Source organism: Terrapene carolina, unplaced genomic scaffold, assembly GCF_002925995.2.
Source record: "Terrapene carolina triunguis isolate 2854851 unplaced genomic scaffold, T_m_triunguis-2.0 Scaffold62, whole genome shotgun sequence".
NCBI classification, from domain to species: domain Eukaryota; kingdom Metazoa; phylum Chordata; order Testudines; family Emydidae; genus Terrapene; species Terrapene triunguis.
The window spans coordinates 49,960,007-49,971,507 of NW_020664413.1; positions in this window are offsets into that span (position 1 = coordinate 49,960,007).

Sequence of the window (11,501 nt, forward strand, 5' to 3'; positions counted from 1 at the left end):
TTTTGGTGTTGGTAATGGCCTCAACCAGACATTCAGCTAATGCCATCTCCAACACCTTGACAACACCAAAAAAAGATAAAGACAAGGGTTAACATCATCCAGAAGCTCCCTGGTATGTCCTGGGGATATGATGCACGCATGCTTTGAACAAGCCCTGGTCTTGCCAACAGCTGAGTATCATGCCCCAGTTTGGTGCAACAGCTCCTTCCCACACCAGTCTCATTGACACACAATTCCTGAATGCAGCATTAATTTTAAGCAGCTCTCTCAAAGCAATGGCTTTCAGTTTTGGCAGGTGTTGCGCCAGCCAACATGAGGTGAGATGCTGCTGTGGTTCAGGAGTACAAGATCCTGGCAGCATCAAACCTGCCGATACAGCAAGACCTCAGTTCACTGCCACTCTCCCAACTCAAACCCAGGAAGCCTTTCTGGAGACACTTGTCAGCACTACAGGCCAATGGAAAGGACATCAGTGCTCGCTGTCTTGAATCATCGTCCGCTTGTGACAGCTCAGACAAAGACCTGATAGAATCCTAGGACTTCTTTTGTTGGATATTCAACCTTTCCCATAGGCAGTGGACTGCACTCAACCATGTTCAGACAACACATGGAAGGTATGGATATCTCCTCCACAAATGGGAAATCAAAGAATCACCAAATTGTGACACTGGTGAGGTACAAACCATGTAACGCCTCAGACAACTGCCCCATTCATGCTTACTGTGGTGGCATAAGGGGTGTACACCTAGCTACCACAGAAGCATTAGAATGGCTTTCAGATTTCTAGATTCAATTATAATCTCAGCCCATTGCTTTTCAAATGCCATGTGAAAGAAGAATGCAGATAGTCAAATTGTAACTCACCGGGGCTGACTCTTTGCTCCAGCTGAGCTATTATTGGCTCAGAAAAGGGGACGTGAGGGGAAAAAGACAAATAATAATGTCTCCATTTCCCCTATTCTTGGAATGACCATGAGCCAGTTTGGCATGGCAACCAACACTTAGAACAGCTTTGGGCTTGCTCCCATTCCTAGGGTGACCATCCGTCTCGTTTTTAATGGGACAGTCCTGCATTTAAGCCCTATTGCATGTGTCCTGCCTCTTTATTTTTAAAAAGGGGCAAATTGTCCTGTATTTTCTGCTCCCCCTGCTGGTCAGTCGGTGGTCAGTCAGCGCAGCCCCAGCCGTGTCTTGTTTGTGGCTGGCGAGTGAGTGCGGGCGGGCGGTGGCTTGGCAGTGAGAGCACGTGGTGGCCTCAGGCCGGGTGGAGAGGCAGGAACACATCAGGTAGGACGAGAGGCAGCCCCCTGTGTGAGGGGCTAGGGGGAGGGGTGTCACCCCTCGCCATGTGAAATCTTAAGCAGGGGTTCTCAGTTGGGGTCTGCAAGGGCTTTCAGGGGGGTCACTGGGAGCTGATGCTGAAACTCACAGTCTGAGCCCCAGTGCCCCCCGTGGGGCTGCAACCCCGATTCCCAGCACCCTTCACGGGGCTGAAGCCCCGATCCCCGGCGCCTGCCATGGGGCTGAAGCCAGAGTCGCGGGGGGAGGGGTGGGCTGAAGTCCCGATTCTCGACACCCGCTCCAGAGCTGAAGCTGGAGCCACGGGGGGCCTGAAGCCCTGATTCCCAGTGCCCGCCGCAGGGCTCAAACCAGAACTGCAGGGGGGACTGAAGCCCTGATTCCTGGCGCCCGCCGCAGGGCTGAAGGCAGGAGCCGCGGGGCTGAATCTTGGATTCCCCGTGCTCTCCATGGGGCAGAAGCCCCCTGAGCCCATGGGCAGAGTTGGGGGGCACCGGGAATGTTGCCACCCCAAACTGCAGTGCACGTGAAGGGGTATTCCGGGGGCAGCTCCACACCCCCACACCTCCTTCTCTCTCTCTCTGCCCTCTGGCCAGTTCAGAGGCGGGAAGCTGGAGCCGGGCAGTGTGGGGGCAACTGCACCTCTGGCTGGTGCCATGGAGCAGGCAACCATGGTGTTCCCTCCTCTCCTGCTGACTCCTCAGCTCCCAGCCCCCTTTTCTCACACAGTCAGTAAGAGCCATAGGGGTGGGGCTGGCAGAGCCCTCAGGGAATAGGGCTCTGCACCCTGAGCTACCCCCCTGCCTTCACACAGCCCCTACTTATCCCCCTCCTTGCATCCTGAACTACCTCCTGCCCCCACACAGCCTCCAGCTATCCCCTTCCCTGCACCCTGAGCTGTTTTTGAGCTGAACCCCCCTGCCCTCCACCACCTTTGAGTTATCATTTTTGGTTGTGCCTCCCTCCCGTCACAACCAAGACAGGCTGGGTGGCCTCCTGAGGTGAGTTGTGGGTGAAGGTGGCACTCCCTCCCTGGACCCGCCATGTGGAGCGGGCTTGAGCCCTGCTGGTCCCTGGCCCCCAAAATAGAAGTCATACTATGCCTATGCCCGAGGGCCCCCCAGATCCCTGAGGCCCCCCTTTTCCTGCTGGGCTCTGGAGTTTTTATAGCATGTTGGGGTGACTACTGCATAGTTCTGATTGATTGCTGTTGAATACGAGCAATTTTACAAGGTGTTCCATATTCAGCATAGGGAAATATGGTCACCCTGCCCATTCCCAAGAGGGCTTTCAGCAGTTGGGAATAGCCAGAGTGGTGCAGCTCTCCAGCCAGACTCCTACATACCTGCACCCCTTTGTGCCTGGGCTGGGGGAATTCCCTGGGGGCCATATCTGGAGACTTTGTGGTCCCTTTGCAGTGCCAGAGCATTATAGCCATAATACAATGGAGAATCTGCCCCATTGACTTCAATGGGCATAGATCAAGCCTTTTTCTCTGTGCAAAGTGAATATAAATTGGTATGTCTGAGTGGTAAATTCTGATCTGGGCATATTTTTACAGCCATTTTGGATAGGTGTTAGTGACTACACAAGATGCAAAGCAGTGGAGAATCACGTCCACAGAGATTTTGTGTAGTGTTTTCTTTTTGAAAACACTCCCAGCTTCAGGTTGTTAAGAGGACAAGCTGCCAGCAGAGGGCACTTAATACCATGCTTCTGACAACATGCATGAGATTAAAAAATGTTAATGCCAACAGATTTCTTGCTATTGCATCAATGCATAACATTTAGTGAGATCTGTCAATAAGTATTAGCCATATATGCCCGTATACAGGTTTTTCTTAAATGAATTATATAGAGATTTGGAAATATTGGGGAAATTTGAAGCTAGATCTGAAGTTTCTGGTTTGGACCCATCACTTAGGTTATGTAAACAGTATTCCAGTGGAAAACATGTTAAGTACCTTTTAAAAGAAGTCTGAACAAATAATCTGGTAACCAAATACAAATCTAGTTTATTCCAGTCTGAAAATGCACACCTTTTTATTAGATCTGCTATCTATGTATGTACACCTCTACCCCGATATAACGCTGTCCTCGGGAGCCAAAACATCTTACCGCGTTATAGGTGAAACTATGTTATATCGAACTTGCTTTGATCCGCCGGAGTGCGCAGCCCCCCCCACCCCCCGGGAGCACCGCTTTACCACGTTATATCTGAATTCGTGTTATATCGGGTCGCGTTATATCAGGGTAGAGGTGTATTTACAAACTGCAGGCAAAAATGTTTAGTCTCAGATGTGTGTGACACCCATTGGCATCAATAGGAATTCTACACAAACACATAAAATAGAATATCCAAGGTGGCCTACCACTAAGATATGAGAGCAGGCTTTTACCCTGTGAGATTCAGCAGGAAGCATTGCACATAATTCCCTTAGCCTATAAATATCAGGCAAGGAAGAATAATTCTCCTGTTATTCATCAGATTCTCAATAACCACCCTAAGGACTGCAGGAGCAAAGTTCAGTTTCTAAATGTGCTAGATTATTGGCTCTTGCATCAGGGTTCAGACTTGTGTATGACATTGTCTGACTGATAATAGTAATAAGCAGTGTTTCTTCCTTGTAATAAAGGCTAAAGGGAGAGCAGTTTAATTTGTCATGCTGTTTGCTCGAGGACACTATGTAGATACCAACCAGACACACACACATGCAGTTCATTGGTTGGTTAGTTTTTTAAGTCTTGTCCATTTTAATCACAGATGAGAATACTTGCTTGTCCTGGACAAGAGGTTCTACCACAGAGATTCTTTATAGTAAGTGGGATTCATAGGACTATTATATAAGCAAATCTTCTACCTAATTATTACATAATGGACAATGAGTTCTATATTGCAATTATTCCCTCCCATACGGCATCCAGTGATTACAGCACATGACTTGAAGTCAGGATTATTATTACCATTTATTATTTGTGTTGTGGTAGTGCCTAAATGCCCCAGGCCCGCTGTGCTAGGCACTGTACAAACATAACAAACAGAGAGTCCCTTCCTCAAATTGCTTACAATGTAAGATGAGATGGATACAACAAACAGAGGAGGAAAACAAAATGTAACAATGAGATGATAAGCAACTGTCATAGCACACAAGCTGCCTGCCCATTTAGGATTTCTGGATTCTCTTCAGGGCCCTGACACTATCTAACTACAACTTTGGGCAACTCTTTTAGCATCTATGTGCCTCAGTTTTCCATCTGTAAAATGAGACTATTCATACTTGTCTTGTGAGGTTGTTGTGCTTCTTTATTACTGCTTGTAAAGGTCTTGCTGTTATACCCTTATCTAGCATCTTTTATCCAATAAGTATTATGGCTAACCCAGGCATGTAAATTAGCACTATACCACTGTCCACTCTACTATTTTTTCCAAGTAAATGATCTGATCACAGCCATAACAAAATACATAGATCAACACACCAAATAACAGCTAAGGAACTTTAGTAAAAGAGCACATGGGGGGTTAGATAGTCTCTGTTTAGGATGACATCTCCCTAGTGGTAACAGTGGGCAGCAAATTACACAAGTTTCCAGTGCTACATCGCACCAAAAACCAGCCTATGTTTCTTGTGGAGTTTGTGTGAAGAGGCATCATATTACAGATTAGAGAGCCACTGGTCAGACCACACCTGCTACAGTTGAATAGTGTGTACAGTTCTGGGCACCTTAATACCAGAAATACTATTAATTGTTTAGGTAGCTCTACTTTACCATTGAAAAGGAGAGTTTCCCAACTTTATCTATCTAGCCACCTTTGGTGGCTTCCAAAACATCAAACCTTAAAATCCAAGCACCCTCAAAATCCAAATCCCAGTTTTATAGCTTGGGCCCATCTTTATGTATTACAAACCACTCTGATTATATATACTTTAAGTATTTCTGATGTGCCTTTCATTTTCTAAGCACCAGAGGCAAAACTGAGTTGCATCAAAATAGATTCTGCTGTTCTCCATAATTTGCTTCATCTGCTGTTCCTTATTTTTCTTTTTCTCCTACTTCATCCTTTCCTTCTGACCTGCACACAGAGTATGAAAATAGTAATTTCTCATTGTGAAGTAGTGCTCTGTAGGGAACAAGACTGCCCTAGCATGGATATGGAGAAGATGAGGTAATGACCTTTCCCATATCTAGTTTATGAGATTAAAATAATCTCTAATCGCTATAATTTTAGGACACATCTGTTTTCAGAATGCCATACTGCCCACAGTTCATCTGGGTTTCTAAGCCATGCTTAGTTTTAAGGATGTGAGTAGTCCAGTTAAAGACAATGGGATGACTAGTGTGCTTCAACTGAGGCACATGTTTATACACGTTGCTGAATTGGGCCCATCATAATAGCAAGAGGACACTTCACAGCATTTTACAATACTAATTTGTATTTGTGATGGGTGCTCTGGAAGAATTTAGTCTTCACTTATTGTTCTCAACACCCCTACGTGCTCTAATAAGTAGGAATCACTGTCTCTTATTGCTTAATTAGATACATTTCACATATTCAGGTAGTGATGACACATGATGTAGAATTGTATAATTAAATTCTTTCACTTTGTCAAACAACCTCCATGACCTGTAAAAATAATGTTGAAACATATTTGCTTTCAGTTTAGTAATTCATGGTGTTAGACATAGATGCCAGATTGGTGTATGATTTGGCATCAAACACTTTTATGACAAAAAGGGTGTGGTGTAAATCTATTAGTTTGCATTGAACAAGAGTCACTTATAGAAGAGTCCTTTGCTTTATTTGATTGGGTGTGATGTAGGGTTTTTGCAATTGCATCACCCTTTTCTTTAAAAAAAAATATTGTAATACTGAAAATATAGTAGGTGTGGCTTTAGTGGCACGGTAATGTAGTCAGAAATAATGACTGCAACATCATCATGTTGGTTATACAGTAGTAGTAACATTCCACTCACAAACACATGCTTAAACTTGCCATAGCATCGCTTGATTATAATTACTGCCAAATTTATGTTACATTAAAAGATAACTTTAAAATCAGCACTGAGCTCTTTCAGGAGGACTGGAGAAGGCTAGGCTTCCTCTCCATCATCATAAGAAGCCCCTAAGCTCCCACAATTGGTATCAAACTTTCTTGTGGGTGTTCCTCTATTGGGCTTTTTTGACAGGGAGCTGAATAGTCAGTCAGGGTTAAGCCCAAATGTTTAACCTTGTTACTTCAAGACATGTTGAATTCTATCACCCCATTTTATCTTCTTTGTCAGCACAAATTGCTCCTGCCCAATATGATGATTTAAAAAAAAAAAAAAAAAAAAGGAAAGCACAATCCCTGCACTCTTGTTATCTTGCTGTACTGCACAGGAATGGGCACGTGTCTTCTTTCAGGAAGGTAATTTTGCACACACAAAAAATCCCCTCATCAGCTGTATAGTTTTGAAAAACAAGATTATGCCTCCTGTTTCTCAAAATCCAGTCAAGTGTGTTCATTTTACTGTGGTGGCTCTAATGGGATCAGAATAACAGCAACAAGAAAGAACAACAAAACAATCAAGTTTGCATAGTGAGGACTCTCCTTGTTTACAAGGGAAAGAAGTAAATAACCCACCAATCCTGTTAGTTCTACAGTCCACTCCAGCTGGAGGCTGTTAGGAATTCTGCCATCTGAACTTTAACAGACTAAAGGCACAGTAACCCCACATTGTCAGCAGAGGTCTTAAAGTTCCATATATTGTACCCCTCACCTGACATTTTAAAATTATACGTTTAGGCCCTATGCTGTGGCTGCTTTTTGTTGCAACACCTGTCTGAAGTGGCCCTGAGCCAGGGATGATTATCCTAATATATGGAGATCATCTGGTAGTGCAGAGCCAACACAACTCCTCCTATCCCACTTCATATCTCTGCTGCAGGTGTAGGGGCCATGGCTGGGGGTTAAGGAGAGAAGGCCCAGGGGGAATTTCTCACTCTTTACGCTTTGTCCTCGGATCTTTAAATTATCTTGTCCTAGAGGAGTGCAGCTGTCTTGTTGGGTTGTAGATTGAAATGTGGCTGCTGATGTAGCTGGGGCTTTGAAAATTAGGACCATGGCTTTGAACAGCAATGGATACAGACTGGGGTCTAACGATAGGAATGGACCTCTGAAGGAGAGAGTATTTACCTCTTTATTATTGTAAAATGGGCATGTCTTATATGCACTATTGAGCTTATACATTGAGACTTTTTAAAAGCAGGGAAGCTCAAGCATGAGGATCACTTTTACATTCAAAATTTTTTGATCCAGAAATATATATGGCTGAAGGAGAGTAGTGAACCTGCTAAACCCCTGGGTTTTATTATTTAGGGAAAATCTGCTGCTGCTTTTTGAAATGGCTCTAAAAAAACCCAATGAATGCTATAGTACTAATATACTATACTATGTATACAACTGCTTCAGGCAAAAATCCTTGTCACTTTTAGTTTTGTCTATGCTAATAATTTTGAAATTCAGTTTATAAAGTGTAGACATACATTTTGAAAGAACTACAGCAGTTTCTGTTCAATTTTATCTTAGGAATTCCTATGCAGAGTGAATCACTACAAACAAGTACTTGTGAAATTCTTGGAAACATGCTGTGGAATGGTACAGCACATCTCAACAGGAAAAGGTGGTGTTAGTGCATCATCAACTTGGTATTTTGTGCTCTGGGCAAAGGCCACAGAGACTAGAAAAAATCACCTGTAAGTAATATTTCTGCTTAGTCGCTGAGTTTGACAACATCAGGATAGGCACATACCTCTGCTTCCATTTATGGATTTTTACAAATGCCTGGTCAAGGCAATGAGTACAGCTTGTTTGGGTCAAAAATATTTGAGAGAGAGCTGAAATTTCAAAGACCCAAACACCTTAAAGTTGATGTTGGATGATAATGAAAGTCAGGCTCATCAAGACTGGCTGCTGAAGAATGATGCTGTTCTGTTGAGGAGATTTACAGATTTTTCAGAGCTGAGCAGACTGAAATGTCTTTGCTGAATCTGATGTTCATTAATTCTGCAATGTCTTTCCTGCCCCCACTCTGCTCCTGTTTTGCCCTTATTTTTTTTCTATATGCAAGTTAATATATTCCATCCAGACTGAAAAATAATAGTGTGATTGGGCTGTAAGGTTCTATAGCAATTTAAATAAAATAAATTATGAATTCCTAAAAAAGATGAATATGTCTCACCCTATTGAATGATGCTGACAAATCTTGCAGACTAGTGTTTAGTGCTCCCATTAGTGAGTATCCTTCATGAATCTGTACTAAACCAATCTCCAGCATGCTGCTGGGGTGGACTGGGATGCTTGAGGCACTATTTTATTTTATGTTTTGGCTGTGATTTAAAATTGAGGTTCTATTTAATCTAGACAGCTCTAACCTCATCTATGACATTTATAATGTGACTGTCACCTTGTTCCTAAGCCCTGATACTTGGTATCTAAAGTTGTGACCACTTGTGGTGATAAGACAGCATGGTACTTTGTGTTAGTCCTAATGGCCTGGTAAGACTTCAAATGTAGGTGACTACATTCTTCCTACCCCATGTTAGTTCAGGCAAGCTGCCAAACCTCCAGCTGTAGGCAGCCCCAGGTCAAGGGGGCCCACCCACCAGCAGCAAGATGTTTATAGTACATACTCTAGAGCCAGGTAGTGTGCAACAAAAGGTGTTGTTGCATGCTAAATGAGAGCTCTGCTCAACACACTTAAACACACTGAAGAATCAGAATTTATCCTGTCTGGAGTAGATCACAATGTTCCCTCTTCTTCCTCTTTGACAGGAAGCCTTCACCCTAAATCCCAATGGTGGGGTCTGTTCACCCCCACACTAGCCCCGAAAGGGTTAATTTGGCTCAGAAGGAGCTAAGTAACCTGATAGGCCCCACCTGAGGGAGAGTTAGGCTTGATAGACAATCCCTGATGGAGGATGGAGCCCAGCTGAGCAGATGGGGCTGGTATAATGCCAAGCAAGGACAGAAGGGGCTGTAGTGTGAAAGCTTACAGCTGCTCTCTAGGTCAGGGGAGGAGGAGAGCCAGGGGGAGAGTAGAAGTCCTGGGATCCTGGCCCTGGAGGAAGGGTTTACCAAGAAGGATGCTGGACCAGAAGCCCAATAGGGGTGGAAAAGGAAAAGGCTTGGGGAAATGGCAGGAAGGTTTGGGATATTGCAGACCTTGGTTCCTGATTCAAGGGTACCTGAGGTGGGAACTTGGAGTAGTGGGTGGGCCCTGATTCCCCTACCAGCCAGCTGGGAAGTGGCTTAGCCTTGGATTGAAGGGCTGCCAGGAACAATATTGGGTCAACCAGTCCAGTGAGACTTTGATACCCTGGAAGGGGGAAACTGTAATGTCTGGCAAGAGAGCCAAGCCATGAAGAGGGAGCACTGTAATTCCTGGAGCACAAGAGAGTCTCAGTGCAACAAGAGACAGAAAGGGGGTATATCGGACTGGGTGAAGCTAATCCCCAGCTGTAGCCACAAGGAGGTGCACCAGTGGTGAGTAAAGAACCTTGTGACAAACTCCTGCAGACACCATTCTTGGGTCAAAATTTTTTTTTTTTCCCCTTGCTCCATCCACTGTCAGCAGGACTAAATGCCTCAGTTAGCAGAATAGGGCATTTTAGCGCTAGTTGAAAGGAAAAGGTATGTCACATGCCTGGGCCTTGTAGCTGGGCCCCCAGTCAAATGGCTTAACAGGGATACTCAGATTTACTTGAACAGTTCTTGTTCCTGTGTAAATTCTGCCTGCAGCATTAGTTTGATGTGACATGCTCCTTCACTGTGCCAAACCCCTGAGACTCTTTTGTGTACTGTTAAGCATCTGCTCTGTTCCATCCCAGCGCTGGCTGAATTTGAATGGTGTGGTTAAAAGCCAGTCTGTGAGATCCTGCAAAGCTCATGATTACAGCACCAACACATCCCATAGGAGAATAAGGAAATCTAAAGGAAAATCTGTTTTAAAAACAAAGCCTCCCCCATTCCTAGTCCTTTTCCTTTCGAAGATGGTCTTGAAAATGTGATTGATTGCAGACTGAAAACTTGTCAGTGATTTTTTTTTTTTTTTTTCTCCCCACCCCCAAAAGACTATGAGGAATTCATTCACAGTTTGCTCAGAGTCATGCAGGGCTGGAAAAACCTCCAGCTGTAGGTCCCTGTAGGCTGTAGGTCCCTTTACTTTTAGAAAGACACCAGATCACATCTGTAGCAAAATCCCCTGATCCTACCCAGCCCTGCTGACACTCTGATCACTCCTACTGCCAATTGCCATTAGGGTGGACCTCTCCCTCTTCCCCTCACCTGTTCAGTGCTTTGCTCTGGGGCAGGAAAGTTGGCACTATTAGAGGCAGGGGAAACGGATTCACCACCTCTTGAAGCAAAGCAGTGCGGTCTCCAGAGCTGAGCACTATGCAGTTTGGGTACCAAGAAGAGAAGCATCTTCAGCAAGCATCAGCCATTCTATCCACAAACAGCCCTTCCAGTACCTCCAGTCCCCACCTCAGTACCAACCCCTCACCTGGCAGCCAGAATCCCCACCTATCGCAACTCTGATGCCCAGTGAGTTTGTCTCCCAGCAATGAGCCCACTAGCCTCCCCCTACTCAAGAAAACACTCTGGTTTCTTACCATGACACCCACCTCACAATCCTTTGCAGCCATGCAGGATTGGTGGTAGGGTGAGGACATCATTATCATGGTCAAATCATCAGCGCTTTCAGGCTGAGCTCAGAGTTTATTCTTTATCCCATGAGGGTTCTGGACCCATGTTGATGGTTTACCTGTGAACACTATTGAACTGTCTAGCCACAGGACTTGGCATTCATTGATGATCTGTTATAATGATCTCTTGTCCATGATCATCAATATATTGTCTCCCACAGATGCTGTCTTCCCCTAGCCCCTACCCCTGCCTCAATCTTTGCAGGTCACTGGCTTACAGATGACCAACATGTCAGTGTCCAGACTGTTACAGAGTTTGCATGTTCTTGTTGTCTTATCATCCCATTTCCTCAGCACTTATTTTTACAGTTCCCATTCTTATTGCATTGTAATGGAAAGATAATCACATTCCACATCAGAGGGGTAGCCGTGTTAGTCTGAATCTGTAAAAAGCAACAGAGGGTCCTGTGGCACCTTTAAGACTAACAGAAGTATTGGGAGCATAAGCTTTCGTGGG